Source organism: Canis lupus, chromosome 26 (genome assembly GCF_048164855.1).
Source record: "Canis lupus baileyi chromosome 26, mCanLup2.hap1, whole genome shotgun sequence".
Classification (NCBI taxonomy): domain Eukaryota; kingdom Metazoa; phylum Chordata; class Mammalia; order Carnivora; family Canidae; genus Canis; species Canis lupus.
In genome coordinates this window covers 42,790,798-42,817,227 of record NC_132863.1, presented here as the reverse complement: position 1 = coordinate 42,817,227, position 26,430 = coordinate 42,790,798, and the positions used below count along the sequence as shown (strand labels likewise).

The window sequence follows — 26,430 nt, the reverse complement described above, 5'->3', positions numbered from 1 at the left end:
TTTATTCATAATAGCCCCAAATTGGAAACAACTTAGATGTCCAGCAGCAGGAGAATGGATAAAGAAATGGTGGTTTTTACACACAATGAAGCACCATTCAGCAATAAGGAGTAATAAACCACTGACACACTTAATGAATCTTAAAACGTCACCCATAAATTGCGAAAACATCACATTGAGTGAAAGAAGCCTTCCCCAAAAAAGCACATACTAGATGATGCAATTTATATGAAGATATACATTATCATCACTCTAGGAATGAATGAATGGATGCCATTTCACAAAACCAGCACTTCACAAAATAGTGATTTTGAAGACAGCGCACGATACATCATCTATTTGGTGTGAATGTGATCTCAAATTAAAAAGTGCATTTTCAATACATGGATGATTTACATAAATGAATCTAGGAACAAAAACACCTGAGCATATAATTCCAGGGTGGGGGTGGGGTGCCAAGAAGTGTGTTAGATTACCAAAATTAGTGTATTAAACCAGCATTCATTGTACATGGAATGCTTTACAAAGGACATTACAGGAATCAATTAATCAGTTAATTCTGGTTATGCAGCAAAATGGTAAAAGAAATTTACTGCTGTTTTGAGCTTGCTCTATTTTCTTGGCCCTAAGAGATTGTTGGCAAACAAATTTTCATATCCCCTAATACTATAACTCTGCATAATATATACTTTTCTAACCCAAATGTATTTGAAATTCACAGCCCCTACAATAAAATCTTATGAGTAGATATTTGAAGGCAGTTAGTGATTTCAATAACTATATAGTCAAGGAGCACAAAAAATGCACCTCTGGAGTAGTTTGTAAATATGTGGGGGCTATATTTACTGTCATAGTGATTGGGACATGGTACTGGTGTTTAGTGGGTGAGTCCAGGGATGCTAAATATCCTAAGATCCTTACATCTGTTTTGCATGGCAAAGTATTATTCAATCCAAAATGCAAAAAGTATCTCTTGAGAAATAGTAACATGAGACCTGCCTCATCTAACTTGTCTTTAAAATTTTGGCTCTTTTTGTTGCTGCAAGTCTTGATCTTAGTGATTCAACTAACTTTGTGGCTTAAATACTATGTATATGTTGATGATTTCCAAATTTATATCCCCAGTCTCTCAATGATCAACTTCTTATTTCACATCTTCCCTTGGGTGCCTACGAGGCATTTCAAACTTATTTCCAAAAGTTAAGTCCAAATCTCAACACTCACAGTCACTACTTCCAGAGTGTTCCATTGATCAAATTATGATGCCAAAGATTCAAAGTCATTTTGGGATCTTGCCTTACTCTTATAATTCACACCCAATTAATCAGTAAATTCTACTGAATCCTGACCTTGAAAACATTTATTGAATCCAACCACTTCTTGCCACCATGGTACGAGCCATCATCTTTACACACCTGGACAACTACATCAGCATGCAACTGGTATCCTACCTCCCACAACCAAAAGATTTCAAAATAAAAATCTAATCATCTAACTTCCCTGCTCTAAACCCTTCAATGGCTTTTCATCATCTTAAGAATAGATCCAATCTTGCCAGGACAGTCTGAAGGGTCCTAGGTATCTATCTGATCCATGGTTGCCTCTCAGACATCATCTTTCATCCCCTTCCTTGCTCACTGCCTTCCCAGCCACACTGGCCTTCCTGCTCTTCCACAAACCCTCCTGCAATCGACTGCAGCCTCACAGTGTGGAGGATGTTCTGTGTGTGAATTTTTCTTTTTATGGTCTCATTTCTGAGCTTTTCACTATCACTACGTTTAAGATAGCATCCACCTGCCTCCACCAGGCACATACTCTCCCTTCTCACTATTTCCTTTATAGCATGTATCACTATTTGACATTATTTAATTTTTATTTTATTTTTTTCTCTCCCCACTAGAATGTAAGTTTATGAGAGCTGGAGCCTAGAAAAAAAAAATTAGAATAGCTTTGGAACCTAATATGCCTTCTGGTATTTGTTGAATCAGCAAATAAGTATGGCTGTATCCCAAATGTGTCCTATCAGAATTCCTTATGAAGACTTAAAATACAGATTTCTAGATATGAAGCCTGGGAGAGTTTACCTCAATCTATCTGTTGAATCTGATATTTCAGCAAAGTCCTAAGCCACTATAATAGTGTAATACCCTGCTTGACATGACAGCCATACTATCTGTGGTATGCAGATAGGTGACCGTATAGATGATGATATATCTAAGACATTTCTGTCTTCCTTATAAATGTGTTACTTTGTTCATCCTATGATGATAACCAGGGGTTTTAATTCTTAACCATGAGATACTAGATTATTGCTTCCGTTATTTCGATTTTGTTAACATGTTGTCTTTTGATATATTCCTTCTCTTTTCCTATCATAGATAATTGTTCTTGCAGATATTCAATTACCCTGGATGCATCTTCCTATCTGATGTTGCTGAATTGGATTTTCCCACCTTCACATGCTCATTTTTTGGCTCTGAGAAAGGTTCAATAAGGTGATAGTGAAAGAAGAAAATGAAGAAAGTATCTTTTCCAACTGAAATCCTCTTTCAAGCCAAAAAGGCATTGTTCTCTTTCCAGGGACCAACATGCTGCCTGTGTTAAATGGGGCTGTATTAACAACTGCAAAGCTGGTGTAGTTTTAACCCCCTTGAAAAGAACGCAGTGGAGAAGGGGGCTGCTCATTCCTCTCCCAGGCTATGTAACACAGACTCCTTGCAAATTAGTTATTAGTAAATATACAACACTTTCAAACAGTTAAAGCAGACTTAGCTGCTTTGAGAAACTCAAATGAAATGTTCAATATTTTATGAATGCTTTGAGTGGTAATGTTTACTTGATCTGATAAGTTCTCATTGCACAGAAAAATGAGAGGGCTGGAAAGATGATAATAGTGAGGCAATGAGTTCTGAGACTCTCAACTTGGCATTTCATTATTTAGATGCTATTTTATAGGACAGATGAGACCTCCTCTCCATGAGATTATCGTCGTGGTGAAATCTGCCACAACATGACTGTCATGGGAATATTACCTCCAGAAAACCTCCAGGTAGGCGTGGTCAGATTTAATGAATAAAAAATACAGGATGTGTGGTTCAATTTGAATTTCAGATAAACACTAAAAACATTTTTAGCATAACCATGTCCCATGCAATATTCAGGACATATTCATACTAAAAACAATATTTGTTGTTTATTTGAAAGTCAAATTTAACGAGGCTCTCTCGTTATTTTTATCAGGCAACCCTACTTCTAAAGCAAGAAAGAGTACCCTGACACTATGTAGGAAAATGTTTTAAGCTCCCAGAGAACCCTTAGTAAAGACACAGGTGGGGTCAGGGATGCCAGCACATGGGGCACCAGGTCACACATTTTAAGGAGGGCCTCCCATTCAGGGTCACTCAATCGTAGAGGCATCGCTTATGCAGCTCTGAGAGGAAGACCCTCTATCAATCCCACATCCAAGCACACTTGCCTCACTCCAGATCTGGGCAGAGGTTCATCATTCCTTTTCCCTGGCCTTTTTCAGATTCTAAGACTGAGGGTAAACCAAAGTGAGGAATAACTGTATTCCAATCCTCTCTGGGAAAGTTTTAACTGTACTCTGCTGCTCACACAAGGGTGCACACTGTCCCGTTCCTCATCAGCACAGGAATGAAAAAGGGGGAACACACATTTAATTTTTCAAAAACCACATCTCTCTTTGAGAACCCATGAAGTACTACCCATTCAGCTCAGAGCTGAGTCAGTATAGTGACACATGGGCCACAGAGGTCTTGGCTTTCAGGGGCTTGTATTTGAAGGGAAAAGCACAAGGAGAATGTGGTTGGAGAGCAATGCACTTGCAGCTGGGGCAGTGTAGTTGGGGGAGGGGTGACATTTGATCTATGCCATAAAAAATCTCAAGAAAGAGGGGTCTGGGCTCCCAAATTGAAGGATAAAGGCAAAGAGAAGGAGAGAAGTTTGGGACTTGGGAAAGACAGACACTGGGCTGTGGGGCAAATCAGCAGGAGGATGGGGGTCCGAGGGGAGGTTAGACAGAAGCACCAGGTCACTCCTGTTATTTCTGGATTGTGCTTACAACGAAAACTGGAGCCACTGTAGGGTGTTTATTACAGGAGTGGGGGGAAATGGGAGTCAAAAAGCAATGATGGGAGAAGAAAGAAATGCCATCTGTTATTTCTGCTGCCCCTTCACACTTTGCTACTGGTCCCCAGGAGGTCTGAAGCCCTGCTAGAGATCTGCCCTCCAAGAGAAATCTCCTCCTGATACAAGCTTCCATTCTGGCTTATCCTATTTCACCCTGAGACTCAATTTCCCATGGCCATGCATCATTCACTGACAAAAACAAAACAAAACACCCACAAAAACACAAAGCAAAAGGCCAAAACAGAGACTCTACACAGAAAAGTAAAGAAATGTTTGTATGCTCTGTCTTCTCTTACTTCCGCTGCCCAGGGTCATCCAGATACTGCAGACATAGTCTGGGCTTTAAGGGAGTAGAAATAAGATATTCTGTGCTGGCTGAGGAAAGGATCTGTACTTCATTCATAAGGTGAATAACATCTCATGCTGGATAATGTCCGATTTCTTTCCTAATAAGATGTTATAGAAGAGACTTGGGAAAGACCTTATCTTTACCATGTTCACACCAATTCTAGTTTTATCTGCCTCCAAAGTGCTGGACAGGCACACATTTAAAAGGTACCATCTCACTGTAAAACCATTCTGGAGAAATGAAGGAAATGCCCAAACATGGATCAATGAGAGAAAATAAAAACTAAGTTCCTAATGAGAGATTTGAGAGATTGCAGAAGGGGAGAAAAGGAGGAAGTGAAATTAACAACTTTGGTTAGTTATGAACGAAAAACATAGATAGCTCTTTGGAAAACCAGAATTCCTTGAGATTGTCCGTCTAGCAAGCCAGACTGAACCAGTAAGGAATAAGTAAAATTGAATAGATCAGCATGCGAAGAGTAGTTGTTTACAGGGAGATGCATGCTTATGTACATAGGATGATAATTTACATTTGCATTTTGGGGGGAAAAGGAAACTTTACAGGAGAAAGATGATGATAGAGACAGACATCAGAGTTTGGAAGATTTTACATGCAATACAGGTTGAAATGTGTTGCCAAAAAAGGTATGTTGAATTCCTAATCCCTAGATCCTCAAAGTGTGTTACCTTATTTGGAAATAGGGTCATTGTAGATGCAAGTAGTTAAGATGAGTCCATACAGGAGTAGAGTGGGTCCTTAACCCAGTCAGACTGGTGTCCCTGTAAGAGGGAAAGCAACATAGAGACATATACAGAGAAAACACACAGTAATGGAGTCAGAACATGCAGTTGTGTGGCTGCAAACAGACACACCCCAAAAATGGCTGCAACCACCAGCAGCTGGAAGAGGCAAGGAGGCATCCTCGCCAAGAGCCGTTGGAGAGCAAGATTCTGCAGACACGGTGATTTCTGACCTCTGTTCTCCAGAACTACGACAAAACAGACTTATATGGTTTTAAACCTTCCTGTTCATGGAACTTTGTTCGGGTGGCCACAGGAAAACAAACATGCTCAGCTTTGTTGAATTTCTCTGCTCATCAGGCCAAACCTGAAGAATTTTCACATTTATTTGATAGCAATGAATTAAGAAGGAAGAAGGTTGGGCCAGGAGAAACCAAGGCTTCCGTCCACTTGCTGTGTCCATCTGTCTGGTCTCGGAATCCTCTCCTTAGGTTAAAGATACTAAAATGAGAAGAACTACATCACTATGGAACACACGCTAATGGAGGACAAAACAAACATGTGAGCTGGTCAGTTCCATTTTGAGGAGAGGATTGGAATGAGTTTGGCAAGAGTTTATCTCACTGAACAATGTTACAATTATAAGAGTATGGATTTGGATGGAAAAGAAAGACATTTTACGGAGGCTGTCTGCTCAACAGGTTCCTGAGAACTGTCTATGGCTCATCTATGTCGGAACAAGTAAACGTATGTTGTACAACTCACAGGGACGTGCCCAGTCTGCCTGAGGAACCTCAACCAGAAGACAGCAGATCTCCATCTCTGGAGTGCCAACATGAATTAGCGGGCGATGTTGGCTATTTCGTAAGGCTACTGCTTAAATTGTTCTCTCTGGCCTTGCTACAACCAAGGATTTTGAGCCTATTTCAAGGACTTACTGAAATAGAATAAAATAAAAACAGGGAAAGACTGCATACTACGCACTAACTATTTTCATTGACATTAATTTTAGTGATATATAAAATTTGAGGGATTGGGTTATTAAGCATCAAGTAGCAAGTGCTGTTAATAAAGTGCTTTGTAAATAACTTAATGTCTTCTAAGTAGATTTTGATGGTTCCTCCGATATCAATTTTATATATTTGGGGCCCACACATTAACTTTTTAAACACTCAATAACATTCTACTTTAAGGTTTTTATGGGATATTTTTTTCCACCAGAATAACCATTTTGTTTTATGATGTTTAGAGGTTTCAGAATCCTGAAGCCATTCTGAGAATGTCATGTCAATATCAAATGGATGGCACTGGATGGGATTGGAAACTAAACTGCTTAGAAGATAACTTTAATTATATTGTTAGTTATTAATAGGTACTCAAGAGATTTTGTAGAAGCTCAAAGTAAAAAAAGTACTGGTTATAATGGAGTTAAAATAGAAGACACATCATTCAGGTATTTGCCACATCACTCTCATTTCCAGATGCAATGGGGTAACAAGGACAGGACTCAACCTCCTGCTAGAAAACTGGACAAAATACAGGAAACCACTATTTCACGCCACTGGACAATAGACAGCGGAGGACCGTGATCCATGAGAGGAAAAAACAAAGGAGATGAACTCTCTGGCTGCCTTGACTTTCTATCTGGAGGGAAATTTTGGACTATAAATACTGAGTGGGAGAGAGCCATACAGAAACTGACAGGAAACATGAAGACACCAATAGAATAAAGGTAAAAAAAAAAGAAAAAAAGAAAAAAAAACTAGACAATTTATACACTGATCAAAAGGAAAGAAATCATTATAATTAAATTCAAAGTAGACTTCAGAACAAGAATATTGCCAAAGATAGGATAATATTTCATAGTGATAAAAGACTTACAGTACTATGTGTCATGGTAAACACTTTCTATAACTTACATCTCAGTCTTCAGGGACACTACTGGAAAAGTGTTATTTTTATTCCCATCCTACAGATAAGAAAAATAAAGTTCTAAATATTTAAGCAAATTGACCAAAGAGATTTAGAGTGGAGACAAAACTGAAGCCCAAATCCCTATCACCTGTCACCTGGCCTTTTGCTGTACCCACCAAAATGCTTTGCATTTGCTCCTGCGTTCTTTCAAAGTATTTTTCACCATGTAGTTAGTGAGAGCATTTAAAATGTAACTCTAGGGGTGCCTAGGTGGCTCAGTGGTTGAGCATCTGCCTTTGACTCAGACCGTGATCCTGGGGTCCTGGGATCGAGTTTTCCATCAGAGTCCCCATGGGGAGCCTGCTTATCCCTCTGCCTATATCTCTGCCTCTCTTTGTGTCTCTCATGAATAAATAAAATCTTAATAAAATAAAATGCAGCTCTGATCTTTCCCCTTCCCTGTTTAACATCTTCCAGGGCTTGCTAGTGCTCTCACGCCCTCTCCTCTGGTCTCCCTTCACAAATTCATCTTTGTCAACTCTTTTTTTCCTAAGCTTGTATCCTTTGGCATCAGCCTCTTAGTGCATGTTGTTCCCTCTATCTGCAATGCCCTTCCATCTCTACTCACAGATGCAAGCATCCCATTTTCCTATGTCACTCCTCCTTATACTTTAGTACTGGGTGAAAAAGCCACTTCTTCAAACAGCCCTCCTGGTTCCCCAGCTCAGGTAGCCCAAATTACACCTCCACAACAAACAAACTGTACTTTTTTGTTATAATTAGGTATCTATAAAGGTGTATATTTGATTGAGTGATGTCTTTCTTCTTCCAACTATAAACCCAGAGACAGAGATTATGGATAGGTTCTTCCCTACTTTATCTCCAATGACCAGAATAGCATCTCATACATACACATTTGTTAAATAAGTGAATAAAGAATGGGGGAAAAGATGATGAAAAAAGAATGAATGATAAAGGAAGAGGAACATGTGAAGTATACAAAGAAAATGGACCAAACTCAAACAAGTATTTATGAACTAATTCAATTAGAGGATAAAAATATAAGTCATTTTTTTTTTTATCGGTGGTGCCTGTAGCATACTTTAAATATATTCTTACTTGTATAGATCTTTTAAGATAGCAATCTGACATACAAAATAATTTCAAATGTGTACTTAAGGTCACTAAAATATAGCAATTATTTCTAGTTTTAAATCTCTGAATTCTAAAAGCAGTGAGATCTCACCAGCTAGTTCGTTTTATTTAAAGATTGTCTGGTCTTAGGACTGAAAAAATAGAGTGGTGAGATCAGACTTTTTAAAGGATTTACTTAATTTTGATGTGCTTTTGCTTTTCTGAGTCCCACAGTTTCAGGATGTGACTGCTATAGAATCTGTCCGGCTCACTTTGCCCCGGACGGGCTTCACTTACGTCAATATGCCAAGGTGATTTTTACATAATGCCGTCACTGGCGTTACTGCATTCAGTTGCAAGGGATAGTGGGAAATTGGGAACTGTAGACACTCTTTACTGCCCAAATTTGGGGATCTATTATCCAAAGAGTAGGAGAATTAGGAAGCTTTCAACATGTATTAGTATGGTCCCCACCCGAGGTCAACTCAAAACACAAATATTATCATCATCAACATAACAGTTTTGAGGATATGTCTATGTTACTACACAAGCATTATCAAATCTAAATGATTTTTCAGCCCACCAGTTGACTTGCCTGATTTTTACAATTTATTTATTGATTTATTTTACAAATGTGGCTATTTTAGGGCTCAAAGAGCAAAAGCTGTGTAGGGAAGATGGGGATTTATTAAAGACCGAACATACTGGAGGAGCTCTTTTTCTTTCCTTTGGTAAAGACCCCACCCAGGATTCCATGTGGATTCACACTCCCTTATCATAAGGGTAGATAAAGAATCCAAACAAGGCCTATAGGACATTCCTATATTTCTGGGACAGGATGGAGTCCTGAAAGGAAATCAACCATGTGATCCCATGACTAAGGTCCCCCGATTTTATGGATTCTTTTCTCTCATGACATTTGCTTTTTCAGCACTTCAATTCTGGGAAGTATCGAGTAGCTTTCTAATAAATGCTTTGATGTGGTCCCTTTTGCAGGAAGGTTAAGGTTAAAGGAGTCAGCTGGATTCTGTAGCTTAGAAAAAAAAACCAACAAAACCCAACGGAAACACAGCCACTGAAGGCAGGCAGAAGGCTTGGATCAGATCTGTGTCTGCTGCTTCCTAGAGGCATCGCCTTGGGGCCCTCGTTGCTTAATTTCTAGGGTTAAAAGTACTTTGTGCACTCCTCTTCCTTTTAAAAAACAGCTTTATTGAGATAAAATTTACATAGTAGAAAATTCACCTTATTTAAAGTGTACAATGGTTTTTAGTATATTTATAGGGTTGTATAACTATCACCATAACCTAATTTTAGGACATTTTCATTACTCTAAAGAGAAACCTTGTGGCCATTAGCAGTATCTCCCTATCCTCCAACCCAGATCCCCACCAGCCCTAGATAACTACTAATCTACTTTTGGTTTCTACAGCTTTGCCTAATGTGGACGTCACATAAATGGAATCATACCATATGTGGTCTTTTTTCACTTAATACAGTACTCTTAGTTCATCTATGTTACATCTACCATTGCTTTTTTTTTTTTTTTAAGATTTTATTTATTTACTCATGAGAGAGAGAGAGAGAAAGAGAGAGAGAGGCAGAGACACAGGCTGAGTGAGAAGCAGGCTCCATGCAGGGAGCCCGACGTGGGACTCAATCCCCGGTCTCCAGGATCACGCCCTGGGCTGAAGGCAGCACTAAACCCACAAAACCGCTGAGCCACCCGGGCTGCCCTACCATTGCTTTTTATTGTGAGTTGTTCAGTTGCATGGGAGTGTTTGGTTGCATGACAATCCTACATTTGTTTATCCATTCGTCAGTTGAGGGGTACTTGCGTTGTTTCCACGTTGTGTTATAATTCTGCTAGGACCACCCATATATCAGTTATCACATGGGCATAGAGAATGAACACCAAACAATATTTGGGAATTGGTAGAAGATTCTCTATTTCCTTGGATCACATCGTGTAACAGTATGAAGTTTGGAATTGCTACGCCATTTGCAACAAAAGGAAAAGGTCTGGAAGTTGTGGGGTTCTAACAAATGGAGTTAGAAGATGAAGATTACATCATGGAGAAGAACAGAGATGGGGAAATACTGGGTTCTGAACAATCTTTTGAATTTCTTAGTCATCCCTACCATGAAGCCAATGTTACTTTGGAACTTGCACTTACATGAAACTATGGATTTCTTTTACTATTAAAGCCAGTGTAAGCTGGATTTATGTCAATTGTAATTAACAGCCCTAATAGTACAGATTTAGTCACCTCAACTGACTGGCTTCAAAATCTTAGAGGAGACTTATTTGCCATAGGTCAATGTTACACTTGGAAAGAGGTGATATGAACAGGATAACAGAGTCAACAATATGGCAGCTTCCATGGGGACCACGTGGTTAGAGCCAAAAAAAGTATACACAGCAGAAGAAGGTGGGGACTGGGCTAGGAATATAATGTCATAGCTATCTACTGTGCCTTGGAGAATTGTAAGCATGGTGTCTGACCTAGGATGCGTCGATAAAAGACAATGGAATTATATCCATGGCACATTTCTACAAGCTTCCATCAAACTTCTCTAAAATTCAATGACTGTCACATGGTTATAAGTTTCACAGCACTGATGCCAAAGACAACTGTGTTCATGCTCCACATATGTAGCAGTCTATTTTTCTGATTGATAAGCCTCCATTTCCCAGTTTGTAAAACAGGAGTTTTAAAAAAGCACTTCATGGTGATTTGTTTTCTATTATTAAGATAATATTTGATAGCATTTGCTATACAATAACATAATCAGCATTGTTTTTACTTTTATCATTCCCTTATTTTTATCTACTCATTCTAAGACAGATGTATGACATATGAAATAGAATGAAGGTTAAAATGAATGTACATTTACTTCAGTGAGAATTTATCCTATCAACAATGTTTTTGGTTTCCCTCATTTTGTTGTACATCCGTTAAGGGAAGGGGAACAATTCATCTTTGTATACCCAGGACCTAAAACAGTGCCACAGTATATATGTCTATTGGATCCGTTAATGGTTGGGAAGATGAGCAGAGAATAGACCAATTACTCATATTTTTGAGTGGCTATATATGTCAGAACCTGAGCCAGATTCTTAAGTATTCATTTATTCAACCTTAACAAATAGGGAAACCCCATTTCAAAGAGGAGAAATCAGTCTTCACAGGTCTTATCACTTGTGAAGGTCAAGCCACCAACCAATGAATGGTAGAGCCCAATCTCTTCCTCCTTAAACCCTTCCTATGGAACCCAAAGCCCAAGCTTTTCTAGGAACAATTGACTTAGAAACTTCTCAAACATGATGATGAATTTTCTTGTTTTTTCACTCACAGCTTCTAGCCATACTAAGCACACAAATATCTGATTATGTGTTATTTGCTTATTTATTTATTGGCTTAGCTTACATGGACATGTGTACAAGTTAAAGAAAGTGTAAGCTAACTGTACTGAAATCAGTTGTGCAATAAGGGCAGACCAAAATTAGTGAGAGAGAAAAGAACCTCTTGACTTCAGCACTAGACAAACTAATTTTTAAATAAGCTACAAAAATAACCTAATGTGCTGTTATTATTCAACTCAAAGCCTAAGGAAAAAAATGACTAATATTTCTCACTATGTTGAATACACTCAAGCATGTTTTTACACCTAAATCTACTCTATTTTCTTCTAAATAATAGATGGCCAGTGACTTTTAAAAGCACCAATATGTCAGTATAATTATCTAAAATCTAACAAAAAATTGTATTCTTTGTAGACTAGAAGGGCATATTTTAAATGCAAATGGAGTATTTTTAGAATTTGTACATCTTCTTACCCTTTGAAAAAGTTCCCATATTTCTTATTCTTCACTGTTGAAAATCCCTGGCTCTTCTTTCCCTGTCACCATTGTAGGATAAAAGAATTCTGGCTGCGAACTGGTCTTTCTTGAAGAATCCATTAAAATTTAAGCTTGTGCATTGCATCAAGCAAGTAACATGTTCATTTCCCCAGAGCAGATCACAACTCTTTTGTGTCACTTAATACAAGGGAAAGAAAAGTAAAAGAAAGGAAGAAACAAAAGGATGTTTGCAGTGAGAATCTACACATGAAAGGTTTGGGAGTCAGATTTCACAACAGCAAGAAAGATGCTAGGTACAGATAATAAGTTCACTAATTGGGAAATAGCACTTCTCAATTCCAAGAACTATACCATAGTAAATAGAAATACAGAGAAAAATCAGAAATATTCATGACCTCTCTCATGAATATATCATATATTTTTTGGAATTAGATTTGGGGGCTATCCTGGGACTAAGGTACATACCCTGGGCTAAGCTTTTCAATCACTTTTTTTTTTTTTTCCACATGTGTTTGTTTGGGGAGAAAAATGTCAGACATCTCGATGGAACTATCCCAAAGGTTTACTTTGGGAACATGTATAAAGTGATTCCTGATTTGAATAATATAGATTTTCAAAGCATTGAGCACCTGAAAGAAGAGTTAGTACTTCTGACTAGGATGGGCTACTTGGCTGTCTGAACTGATGAATTCAACTCAGTCCAGGACCTGTCTCTTAGCCTTCCAAGCTCAAATATATGTTCATGTCATTGTCCTGGAGCTGATCTGGCTTGGGGATACTGAATCATACTAATAAACCTCAAAGGGACTGATGGGCTTTGCCAGAATGGCAACTACTGAATTCAAATGAGAAATAAAATTATCAAGTAAACACGATACTAGCATCAGCTTGACTGCACATTCTTTCCCTGTAGGCAAGCTGTGACAAAAGCAAAATGATCAGAGGGTTATTCAGTTTTGTAGAGCCAGAATAAGTGGAGTTGATAAATATCCATTTGCATGTTTAATGGCTCACATAGTCTGATGGCTCATATACTTCCATAATAGAGACACAGCTTCTCTTAGACACAAAGATGCTCCCATCCTCTCCCTGGGATGGGTATTTCTGACATTTTCTTCTGTGAATCTTCTTATTCTGTTAATCTCAGGGTTGCCCATTACTCCTTCATATTGATTCATTCCTTCTTTATACATACAGTACTGCTATCTTTAATCATGTTTTATCCGATCTAGATGCCATTTATTTAAAATTATAGGGATGTATAGCTTGAAGTAGGAGATTCATAGTTTGAATAACGACCCATATAATGTTGATTTTACCTAATATCTCAGTAATAGGAGCTTCTACACCTTCTTGATTGTTCCTTATATAACTAGCTTTTTCAACATTTTCAGAAATTTGGATAAACACACAGAAGTTAGAGTTCTCACATTTGTAGAACTCCTACACACTGAATAGTTACATATAATAAGAAAGTGTTGAAAAGGGGCATTCATTCATTCATTCATTCATTCATTCAGCAAGTTTTCTTGAATGCCTACTGTGTGCTCTAGGCACTTGAGATATAGCAGTGAACAAAATCAAATCCCTGACAGTCATGGAATCTATATTCTGCTGGGAAAAATACACAAATAAACCAAAATGAATATAATAAAATAGGGAAATGAGAAGTACTATAAAAAAAGAAACCAAAACAAGGGAAGAGCAAATGTTGGGGATATGTACTTCCAGATAGGATGATCACAGAGGTGACCAATGAACAGAATTAAGGTAGATTTTGCCCCAACATAAGAAAGTACTTATTAACCATCCCAGCAAGAGCTATTTGGCTACAAGACATTTAGACTCACCAGGCAGTAAGCTTGACTCAGTGAAGTGTTCTGGAGTAGAAGGTTAGCCAAGGTTCAGGCCTATTTCAAAGAAGTTTCTATGATTCTACGTAGATGGAATCTGACAAATAGTCCTCATGTTAGCCTGTTCCAAAATTATGCTGAAATACTGATACAAATTCGGAAATAAAAACCCATAACTCCAACCAATTCACTGCATCCTAAGTTTCTAACACACACTTAGCCACCTGATAGAAACCTTAGCATCATGAAAGTTGCTTTCACTTCCCCTTATCTTCTCTCTGGAAGATGGTATGGAAAGACATGGTATGGAAATAAAAGTGAAGAGCTCCTTTTCTATTCTCTGCAAAGATTGCTTCTTCACATGCCTGGGTATTATTCCATTTCTTTCCCACTCACACCTACGTGTTATTTATCATCAGGCAGGAATACAAATATTACATTGACCTTATATATTGTGGTAATTAAATTGAAATATATATGCAGTATTTTATCATGTGTCAGGACCTGACACATAGTAAATCATGGTAAAAGTTATTGTATAAATGGCCTCAGTTCACTACTCTTCTCCATCTGACTTTGTATCTCCTTCTATCAAGAGGTGGAGGCTATCTTTCCACTTTGCGAATCTGGCATGGCCTTTTGACTCGCTTTGGCCAACAGAATGTGGCAGAGTAATGGTTTACTAGTTCCTAGCCTAGGCCTCAAGAGGTCCTGAATGCTTTCGTTTTCTTTTGGAACCAGGCCTCTACCATGAAAATAAGTCCAATCTATCCTGATAATGAGAGACCATATAGAGGAGAGATGAGGAGATCCCAGCCACAGCTTCCATTAGCCTAGTTAGCTTACATTGAACAGGCTATACAAGCACATGTATGAGCCAGTTGACAAAACCCGCCAGGTCTAACCCTCACCTGTAGAACTTCCTAAGCAACCCACAGACTTATATCTTTAATCCAATTTAGTCTCTAATCCAGTAAATATTTAGGTGCTTCGTTACCAGTAAGAGTTGACTGAACCATATGTATTTAATACATCTCTCTTCATTGTCATCATTCTGCTACAATATAAAGATTTGTACACCAGAAAGTAGACCCTCTCAAGAAAACACTTGAAATATAAAACGTGTGATAGGAATTGTTCATTAACATCATTTTTTATTCCCATATTAACATATGGGAATAGAAAAAGATTAGCCCACATAATGAAGGTATTAAATGAATATCTATAGGATTCTGGACTCAGTCAAACCTCTAGGACATAAACATTTTCTCATGTTTTGAGAATCCAGTTGTATTATAAAGAAATGTGCATGTAGTACAAAACCATCCTTTCTAGTGATCCACATATTCTGCTTTTTCATAAAAATATTATGTGCTCCTTGGGCAATTCACCCAAGTCTTATTCCAAAGTCTTATTCCCAAGAACACACTGGTTGAAACAACAACAAAAAAGAAGCAACCCTGTTCAAATGTGTGTAGACCCAAGAGCAACTGAAATGTTCTTAGGTGTTAAATATAATTTTGTCATAGATCTCCCCTTGGAAAAGGAACTGGACTATATATTGCCAATTAACACTAATCAGGAAGAGAGAACATGAATCTCAGTACTTTGAGAGGTAGTTTTTAGAAAGTCAAGAATGAGATAACCAAAATAATCTTTTTAAATACCCCAAATAGAGTTCAATAAGATGTCTGTAATAAACATGAAAATAAATCCGCAGTAACCCTGAAATGAGGAAAAAAAAAAAAAAAGAAGCCAGCAAAGGGATGAACTAAGCCAAGTAGTGAGGCTCTGGAGTAGTATTTGAACACTAACGTTCACCTCTTCTCCCAGACTCCATGGTAATGGCCAACTGAATATTGAAAAACTGGTAACAGCACTGGATACAAAGCAAATGACTACACACTTATCAGAAACTGGGAATACCGGCTGTGAAGTAGTAGACACAAAACAGAAGTGAAAAAAGTCTCTCTGTGCCCTGGATATGAAGAGATATATATCATCTAGGGGAAGTAAAGGAACAGCATGTTGGAATGAGGAAGAAACGGAAGTTGGGGAAAGCCACCCCCACTGGGAGCAAACATATGGATGGCTCCCACTCCTCTGCAATGTGCACAGGTAGCAGCAGCCACTGTGACACCAGAGCGAGCATCACTTTCTCGCTTCTTACCTTTGGCCGGTCCAGTGAGATCAAGGGCTACTCCGAAGACAGACTCCAGGCTGCCGAAACAGATAAAAGGAAAAACGCTTTACTGCACAGGCAAACTCAGTCTGACTGCTCACTACTTGGCTCCTTCCAACCTCTCCCAGGTATCCGAACTGAGAAAATTAACTCTAAATTCGATCTCCACTTTCCCCTTATCTCTTCACCTGTGTACAACCTCAGCCAGGAGTGGAGAGATTTGGTAACTTGCTCAAGGTCACACAGCTTTAACACTGATTCAAAGAATGAAAGATTAATTCATACACAACAAGATCATTTGACACATGGTCAACACCAACTTACAGTTCTTAAATATTAAAAAAAAAAAAACCTATTTGAAATCAACAGCCAACATCATTGTAATTAAACATCATTACAATTCAAGTGAAGGAAGCCAATTTTTAACCATTATTTTAATTCTGCCAGTAATAAAAGAAGCACATTTAAAATTACTTTACGTTTTTGCACGGAAAATATCCAATTATTTCAAAAGACTAGCCACGCTAAGTTTGGGTGACAGGATACCCAGCGGATGGTCAGAGGATTAAATGGTATGACTCCTCAGGAAGGTAGTCTTGGTGTATCAAGAGCTCTAAAAATCATGATTTTTATCGTCTTGGAAGTTCTAGTTCCAGATATTTACCTAACAGGAATAAGTAGACATGTGTGCAAAGATGTGTGTGCGTGCACAAAAGTATTCACAACAGCATTCATCCTTTTTAAAAAAATTTGAATTCAATTAGCCAACATGTGGTACATCATTAGTTTCAGATGTAGTGTTTAATAACTCCTCAGTTGCATATAACACTCGGTAATCATCATGTCACCTGGCTACCCCATCCTCCCACCCACTTGCTTTCTGGCAACTCTAGAGTTAAGAGTCTCTCATGGTTTTTCCCCTTCTCTGATGACTTCCCATTCAGTTTTCCCTCCCTTCCCCTATGATCCTCTGCACAGTTTCTTATATTCCGCATGAGTGAAACCACATGATAATGGTCTTTCTCTGACTGACTTACTTCACTCAGTATAATACCCTCTAGTTTCATCAATGTCAAGTCTTTCTGACGGCTGGGTAATATTCCATTGTGTGTGTGTGTGTGTGTGTGTGTGTGTGTGTCACATCTTCTTTAACCATTTATCACAATAGCACTAATCCTAACACTGAAAATTTGGAAACCAACTAAATGTCCAATAAAGAACTAGTAAATTTATGTGTATACATCTAGCAGTTTTTGCGCTGTCATCTGGAACCAGATAGTTCTCTGTTGTGGGGCTGTCCTGTACATTATAGAATGTTTGGCAGCATCCCTGATCTCTCCCCATCGATGTCAGTAATACCTCCACGGCTGTAACAACCAAAAATGGCTCCAGACACTGTCAACTGTCCCCTGTGAACAAGATCAACTCCACTAAAAATCAGAGATAAAGATGTACATGTGCAGGTATATGACTGCATGGTAATATACAATTTTCAGCTGTTAATGACACTTCAATAAAGCAAAAAGAAAAAAAAATATTTTAAACCTCATTTAAAAACAGGGTTTCATAATAAATCCCACCTTTCTTCTCCTCTTTTTTTTTTTAATTTTTATTTATTTATGATAGTCACACAGAGAGAGAGAGAGAGAGAGGCAGAGACATAGGCAGAAGGAGAAGCAGGCTCCATGCACCGGGAGCCCGACGTGGGATTCGATCCCGGGTCTCCAGGATCGCGCCCTGGGCCAAAGGCAGGCGCCAAACCGCTGCGCCACCCAGGGATCCCCTTTCTTCTCCTCTTAAGGAAAAGAACAATATTGTTTGATAATGTTTTTGATTACATACTATTGAGCAAAAAGCAGACAATATTACTAGTAGATATGATATAATCTTATTTTTGTGTATGAAAAATAACATGGGAAGGATATACACCAAACGTTGGACTCTGTTGTCTCTGGGTGGTGAAATTTTTAGTTGGCCTTTTTTTTTTTTTTTTTGCACTTTTTGGTTATTTTTCTTTTTTTCTACAAGTTAGTGTGGATTATTTTGACAACCAGAAACAGTTTTACTATGTGTTTATTTTTAAGGATTTATTTGAGACAGAGAGAAAGCAAGCAAGCATGAGCCGAAGGGTCAGAAGGAGAGGGAGAGAAAAATCAAGCAGACTTTGCGCAAAGTCCAACTTGGGGCCCCATATCATGACCCTGAGATCACGATCTGAGCCAAAACCAATGGTCTGATGTTTAAGAGACTGTGCCACCCAAGTGCCCCCTCAAAAAATAGTTTTAAAGTAAATACTTATAAATGCTGTATCGGTTAGGTTCTGGGTTGTAAGTGTAAGAATAGGAACCATCTCTTGGTTACCTAAGTAGAAGGCAGGCATAGGTGGGTTACTGGTCAGCTTCCAAGAGTGATGCAAAGTCAGGGGACAGCTTTTGAAAGGGGCAGGAGCCAGTAAGCACCAGTACTCATTGCCAAGGCTAAGCTGCAGAAAGAGCCTCATGAGCATGCTACTCCTGGGTCCTACTGTCACTGCTTCAGAAGGATACCATGACTACTGGACTCACTCTGGCTGCCACCTCCTGAAAAAAGACTGAATGAATTCCAAAGGTCCTGTCACTTTTGCAGCAAGTGGTCAGAATTCAGCATCCCAAGAGGGAGCCTCCAGCTGCATTGGTCTGACTCTCATACCCATAACTTAGCATCTGGGAAGGGGGAAAATATAAATATATTTGTTCCCTTTAGGCTTCTGAAGGTGGGAGGAAGGCCCTACCGTCAAGACTTCTTTGAAAGTCTTCAAAGGAAGAAGTTCTAGGAAATGAGATGTGGGTTTACATACTGGTAACCAAGGAGGAAGAAAGGGCAGGTGTCTTTTTAAAGGTGATCTTTTCATCTTTGCACAGGTCTATGTTTGCTAACGTTTATGCAATAACAAAACATTCCGTAAAGAGAAGTAACCAAAATGATTCTTTAGTTCTATACTCAAAAGTAGCACCTATCTATCCATCCAGCCACCTGTCTGCCCATCCGTCAATGCGCACAAAATAATGCATATAATTAACAATATCAGCCTCTCTCACATGTATTTCTTAGAAATAGTTAACTCTGAACACCAGACTTTGTTCTTTGCATTAATTTAATTCAAATCCCAGTGGTCGCGCTGACATTCAAGACAAGAGGGATGCTCTTCAGTATGGATGATCGAAATACATGTTGTTGTCTGGCGCACTGAGTATTTTATCGGTGAGAACAGCCAAAGGATTGCAAATCTTTTGTTTCTCTTTCTGAAAGGAGCTAAGCTAAATCGTTTAGTAAATAATTTTAAGTGACCCTGATTTAAAAAAAAAAAAAAAAAAAAGTGTTACCCTCTCCTGAAGATATTTAAATCCTCCTGAAGCCCTGCCTCCAAACATCAGTAATAAGACTTATCTCCGGATAAAAATAGACACCGTTAGCTTAATCCAAAGGAAAGAAAAAGTCGTCACTTTTTTTTCCCCAAGTGGATTAGGTTTGTGTCAGTGCTTTTCACGTTCTCAATTCTTGTTTCCAATCCTCATCTTTAGAGGTTTGATTCCTGTGAGAGGTAATAGTTTGTGAAGTCCAAGAAAGCAATCAGTTGTGTTTTGTTTTTTTGTTTTTTTGTTTTTTTGTTTTTTTGTTTTTAAGAGGGAATTACAGAGCTTTATGCAATCTCTACTTCCAGCCACTAGAAAAGAACACTCTATGGAATGGAGTGACCAGGAAGCTAAGATGCACAGATGATACATAGGCCTTAGTCAGCTGTTAGTTTTGTTCCTCACCAGCCCTGCTTGCTTTCTTCAGCCAGCCACTGCTCCATGTTGCACCACCATAAAAGGGGGCCCTGATGTAGAGATAACTGGCTTACATTTTACCAAATTTTCTGTACTCTTCATCTCTCCTGGAAAGGACTGTTGGGAAGTAACAATGAGAGAGAAACTCCAGGGTTGGAGTAAGCGGTGCAGGCAAGGGTGGGGTCAGCCATACAGGGAGGCAAGCAGGAGGCTTGGTCTCAAACCCAACTCCACCATTCCCTCCCAGGATGACAATAGGCAAGATTCTAAACTCTACTGGACCCAGTTTCTTTACCTGAATATGGGGAACTATGCATAGCACAGCCCAAGAGATAAGAGACACACAATAAATTTCAACTGTCATATTATTTTCCTACTTCCATTTCTACATCTGCTATCTATGGGTGGGGAGGGGACAGAGTCTGATAGAAACCAGAGGCTTTCCTCATTCACCACTAAATGAACATCAATAATTCCCCTGTTCTGGCCCACAGAAGGAAACATGCTGAAGACCCCATTAACCCCCATGCTAATGACTCTGGAAATGGAAATATTTCGGATAATGGAAAGTAAGTTCAAGTATCAAGCTCGTAAGACTGATGACACATGCTCATAATTGCAGGCTACAGAAGATGGTAAATGCTGCCCTGACATTAAGCACATACACAATTCATAAATTAGCTGAGACTCTGGCAGCAGCTGCAGGTGCCATCAGCTCTCCTCACAGCTCTGTGTAGTTGCTTTGGAAGTGGTGATTCTTGCACTGTATTAAGCCATCTTTGAGCTAATTGTAACTTTATTTCAAACTTTTTGAAATTTTAAAATTTCAGAATAAGATTTTGAAATTAAGAATGTTGGCTATGGAACATCTTGGCAGAAATGCACATCAACCAACACTAAATATGAAAACATGATGGGAATCATCACATGTCTAACGTATATATCCATAATCTAACAAACTGGGCTGAGGTTTCTGTATGGCCTGACATCTATGTCCTGCTGCTCACTCAACCTCCCCCTTTGGAGAAGTAAAAGGCATCTCAACATCAAGTCAAAACTGAATTCCTAACAGAGCCTCCTGCCTCCCAAACTTCCCTCTCCAATGTGTTAAATGGTCACTCCAGATTCCCAGGGGCTGAAGCCAGATTACATACTTACATCTATTTGGACACATAATATGTGCCAGGCACAGTTCTATGTATTTTACACATAATATTCCATTTCACTCACATTCCAACCCTCCAAAGTAAATACTAATAACTCCAATTTGTAGATGAGGAGACCAAGTCCCAAGGAGGCTATGGAAGTGTCTTGAAAATGGCAGAACTCATGTCTGTGCTTCCATAATGATCTACCTCCACCATCCAGGGACTGCACTCAGCATGGCAGCCAGAGCCATCATCTAAGTCCCATCATGTCTTCCCTATGATTGAAACCTTTCAAAGGCTCCCTGGATCATGGAGAAAAAGAGGCAGGCCCAAGGAAGGCCCCTGACATGCTCATGACTGCAGGTCACTCTAATTAATCATCATTTCATCCCTTGATCTCACTCTGTTCCAGGTGTAGCACAGCCCTTTGTTGTTCTGGAATATTCCAGAAGTGCTCTGCAGCAGGTCCATGTATAGATATCTGCATGGCACCCTCCCTTTCATCCTCCAGCTCTCCAAAGATCACTTCTCATGGAAATAAGAACTGGTCCTCTATTTAAATTTGCACCTCTCCTCACCCCCAAAATTTCCAATCCATCTTTCCTGATTTTTCTCCTCAGTATCACCACTTTCTAATATGCTAGACAATTTACTTTTTTAAAATAATTTTAAAAAATATTTTATTTATTCATGAGACACAAAGAGAGAGAGAGAGAGAGAGAGAGAGAGAGAGACAGGCAGAGGGAGGTAGGCTCCATGCAGGGAGCCCGATGTGGGACTCAATCCTGGGTCTCCAGGATCAGGCCCTGGGCTGAAGGCGGCGCTAAACCACTGAGCCACCCAGGCTGCCCTTACTTCTGTTTTACTAGCTTTTGTCCTCCTGCCAGCTAAAAGCCATCAATTTTTGTCTTCATTGCTATATCCATACTGCATAGAATAGATGGTACATAGTATAAGCTTAATACCTATCAGATGAATTAATATGTAGTCTTCTTTAAGATAAAACCAACATCTAGCCTGAGAAATCATCATTTGTGTCATCATTTATGTTTAGCTTATACAGGTGAAGCCTTGTAAAGAATGCACACGTGCTTTTGTGATGGTTAAAAAAAATGGACCAATGGTTTATATGGATTACATTTAATCAGGATATAGCCTGCTCCTTTCTCTGCCAATCACATCTGCCTTTAACCTAGCATGTCCCTTAATGTTCCACCTCATTCATTCCTCTCTCCAAGACTATAGACCTTTTTTTTTGGTCCTCTTTTCTTATGAGCTTTTTCATCATATTAATGTGATTTTGCTATATAAAAAGACTGGTGAGTGGGCTTTCACCCAAAGCAATTTACCAGCGACCCTCTACACCCTCAGCCTGGGCCATGTAATATATAAATTGGATGCCTGTCTCCAAATAATCAGGAAATAACTAGAGTTTGAGTTTACCTTCTCCTAGGAGGATTCTGACAAGCTAGTCTATTCAATCCCATTTTTCCATTCCTATCACCTTCTTTCTCTAGTATTCTGTATCTTTGGGTACTTTAGCTATATTATAATTATTTCAGCATCTCCTTTCCTAGCCAGGAAATGACTTCTACTAAACATGATTTCCTTTAAAATACACTCAAGTTAAAATTGTACAGGACATTTGAATGTAGGTTTTCATTTTCAAAGACTAATGCATAAATTTGCTTTATTTTAGAAGCTTACAGCATCAGTGCGTGATAAAAATACTTCACACATTTGAATTTAAGGCTTGTTATAACTCTGAAATCTCGTATATTCAGATGACACAGGAGATCAACAAAACAAACCAAAGTAAACTAAGATTTCTCTTGTTTTTATTTAAATATGACCACACAGCACTTAAGGCTTAGACTTTTGCTCATGTATTTATGTCTTATTCATAAAACAACTCATAAAGATCAGCTTTTTACACTATCCCTAATGGTCTTTTGAAGTAAAATTAAACTAAGCTATAACACAATGTCCTAAAGTCTGCAAATGCTCTAATTTACTAGAGTTATTGTAGGGGTTTATTTCTCACATATCAGAGTATCTTATGGGCAGACAGCTTTGTATTAAATTCACTTCTATTTGCATCTTATCATATTAAGTAAAGAAATTTGATTGTTACTTTTAAAGAGGTGGGTTGTTTTGTTTTTTACTGTCTCCAGTATAATAAAAAGGCCAAAAATATAAACTGGTAAATACAACTTTTGGAAGGTGTTATATCTCATTCTTTATATTAACACTACCCATCAAAATTTGTGTTGCTATCAGAACAGAAAATCCCAAATACCATGATGATTAAGGTATTATCCAAAAGGAAAAGAACTTAAAATGTGATTTTATTTTTATGAACCTTTTAACCTACTTTTTAACCTCCTACTTTTTAAAAAAAGTTGTTACTACATACAGGATTCAGAAACTATTTACCTAAGTACAAACCATCATATGAAAAGAAATTAAGATGAAACCAGACTATTTAAGAAATACTAACACCATTTAATTGGCTTAACTGGTTTTCCCTCATCATGAAAATCACCAAGGTCTGGTTAGAGATAAATAAACATAAAAAACCTGTTAAATTTATTGGTTAGATAGAAGTCATAAATAGGAATTATATAGCCTTAGGTTTTAGCTATAACTTTGGTTGATCAAATAACATTTAGTTTCTCTATTTTACTTGCTACTTTATATTACTTCAAAACCTTTATCATCCAGTGTGATCACAATATGTCCATCTCCTCATAGGATATGCAATTGCTATAGTGTATTATGAATTTAATTAAAAACTACATTTATTCAACATACTGAGTAGAATATTTCACTTTCTTATTGGCATGGAATTTGTTTTTATTAAGTAGTAGTTGACTTATGTTATCTCCTTACTTACCACCAGGTTCAAACTATACTTGAAATGAATTCACTTGCACCAACAGACTATTTTTTATTATACATTTATTTAATGATTCCAAATATGACACTCTCTAGCCAATAGATCAATCCATGCATCTAACAGTTTTTGAAAAAGTATAGAATAAAATGAAACTTATCAAGATATGTGGGATGCTGCCAAAGTAGTGCTAGAGGGAAAATTATAGTACTAAATGTTTCCCTTAGAAAAGAGGAGTCTCAAGTTAATAATGAAGTTTCTAGATCAAGAAACTAGAAAAATAAGATAAAAATAAATCCAAAATAATTGTACAAAATAGAAATGAAATTAAAAAAAAAAAAGGTCATTGGAACAAAAAGTTGGTCCTTCAGTGAGGGAAAAAAAAGTCTTTGGCAAAATTTACAAATATTAAAAGTGAAGAGATTCAAATTACCAATATCAAGCATGAAATGAGTGATATCACTACAGATTCTGTAACCATTGTAAGAAAAAGGAATAGGATAGAGTAGTAAGATTTTATGACTTAGATGAAATGAACCAATTCATCATGAAGCACAAACTAGGATATCCCTCCTAATAGGATATAGATAATTTAAATAGCTCTGTAACTATTAATGAAATTTAACTCAGTTTTAAAATCCCAGCTTAATTGATTTTCAGATGTTGAACCAGCCTTGCATACTTGGGATAAATCCCATTTTGTATAGCGTAGAATTCTTTTTACATGTTGCTGAATTCTTTTTGCCTATATTTTGAGGATTTTTCCTTTTGTTTTTGGTATCTGGGTAATGCTAGGCTCATAAAATTTGTTGAAAGAGATTGTATAGACTTCATGTTGATACTCCTTTAAATGTTCGGTAGAATTTTCTACCGAAATGATAATCATCTGGAGATTTTACTGAATATTTGAACTATTTCCATTCCTTTGTTAAAAATAATCCAACAACTGACTTGTACAAGTATTGGCACTAGTTGATTTTCAATTTCATGCTGATATTTTTCTAAGTATGATTGAGGATTTTTCCACTGGATCCTTAATTTTTTTTTTTTAAGGAGACTGAATCCTGTTTAATATTGTTAGCAGACAGTCCCTCCGTTAAGGTGTGGTATGAAGTATATGTGGATGTGTGTTCAGCTTCTGGCTGGACCTTGCCAACATCCTAGCAGAAGTGGGGCTTTGGATCACAGACTCATTGCAGATGGGTGAGGCCTAAGTCTCACACCCTACTCTTTCAGCTTAGTTAATACCTCCCCACATGTTTAACTGCCTCCACATGGGATTTTAAATTCAGCTTCTCACTAGACCCTGCTGTGTGACAGCAGGCGAGGGAAGAGAGAGAAGTGGAGCACCAGGTAGCCCAACTTTCCACTGCCTCATTCTGCCTCACGGACGCCGAGTCCAGTAGAGGCTTAGCTTCTTAGTCCAGGGACCCACTGACATGGAGAAAGAGAAAGCAAGTTATTCATTACCTCACCCACCTCACATCACCTATTTCTGCTTCATGAATGCCAGGTCAGGGTACAGGCTCAGCTCCCCACTGGTGGGTCCTGCTGATATGGGGTAGAGGTGAAGCCTAACAGTCACTAGCCTGACCTCATAATACTTCTATAAGTCTAATTGCTGTGGGTGAGGATAGAGGCTCGGCTCACTGCTAAATTGCTTCCTCCAGGAAGATCACTTTTCCACTCAACCCAAATAATACTGTCCTGTCACAGTAATTGAAACATCACCTGATTCCACCATGATAGGGATTGAAGACCAAGTGGATTCCCCTGACACTACCCCAGCAGGGGAATTTGATCTCATTATAACTGCCTGCTTCCTCAACATAAAAGAGGAAAGACCACCTCTTAGGTCGGCCTTCTAACACCACCTGTAGAATTGGAGCCCATCCTCCTCCCTTACACAGGACATGAAGAGAAACTTCTCTGTTGGCCAGTCAGCACTACATGGGGCGGAATTATGGCTCAAACCCTGCTTCTGTGAAGCAACTGACAAACTCGAAGACCAGGATGAAACTGAAGGGGGCAGGGAGAGTGATCCTATCATTGGTATTCAGTTTGAATAGGGCTGTTATTGCCAAAACATTTTTCTATCATTAGACCATTTCCCCCCCACACACACACACACTTTTGGCTAGGGAGGAGACAGGCTTTCCTTGGAGGCTTTTATTTAGGGGGGAAGGAGAAGGTCTGTTCCTGTTGGCAGTTCCAGGTTGGAGACTTCTGTAGCATCCTGTCTGTTTGGGTGAAAGAAACCCTGAGAACTCAACAGTAGGTCACTCCTCAATTCCTGAGGTCTCTAAGCCATTCATCTTCTTGCTTTCATCTTTCAGGGACTTCTGATGCTTCTGCCAGGAGAGGGTAGCCCCATTCCTCCCAAGACCTCCCCTT

General features: G+C 38.5%; 1 long non-coding RNA gene across 2 annotated transcripts in view; it reads right to left on the bottom strand.

Annotated features, from left to right (window-relative positions):
- Window positions 1-25,604, bottom strand: part of LOC140617920 (uncharacterized) — a 268,157-nt gene extending 242,553 nt beyond the window's left edge. For both annotated transcript variants that reach the window (XR_012018069.1, XR_012018068.1), the window contains exons 1-2: window positions 25,516-25,604; window positions 16,172-16,221 (exon numbers count right to left, since the gene is read on the bottom strand). This is a non-coding gene — a long non-coding RNA (uncharacterized lncRNA). The remainder of the gene's footprint in view (window positions 1-16,171; window positions 16,222-25,515) is intronic.
- Between the last annotated feature and the right edge of the window lie 826 nt (window positions 25,605-26,430).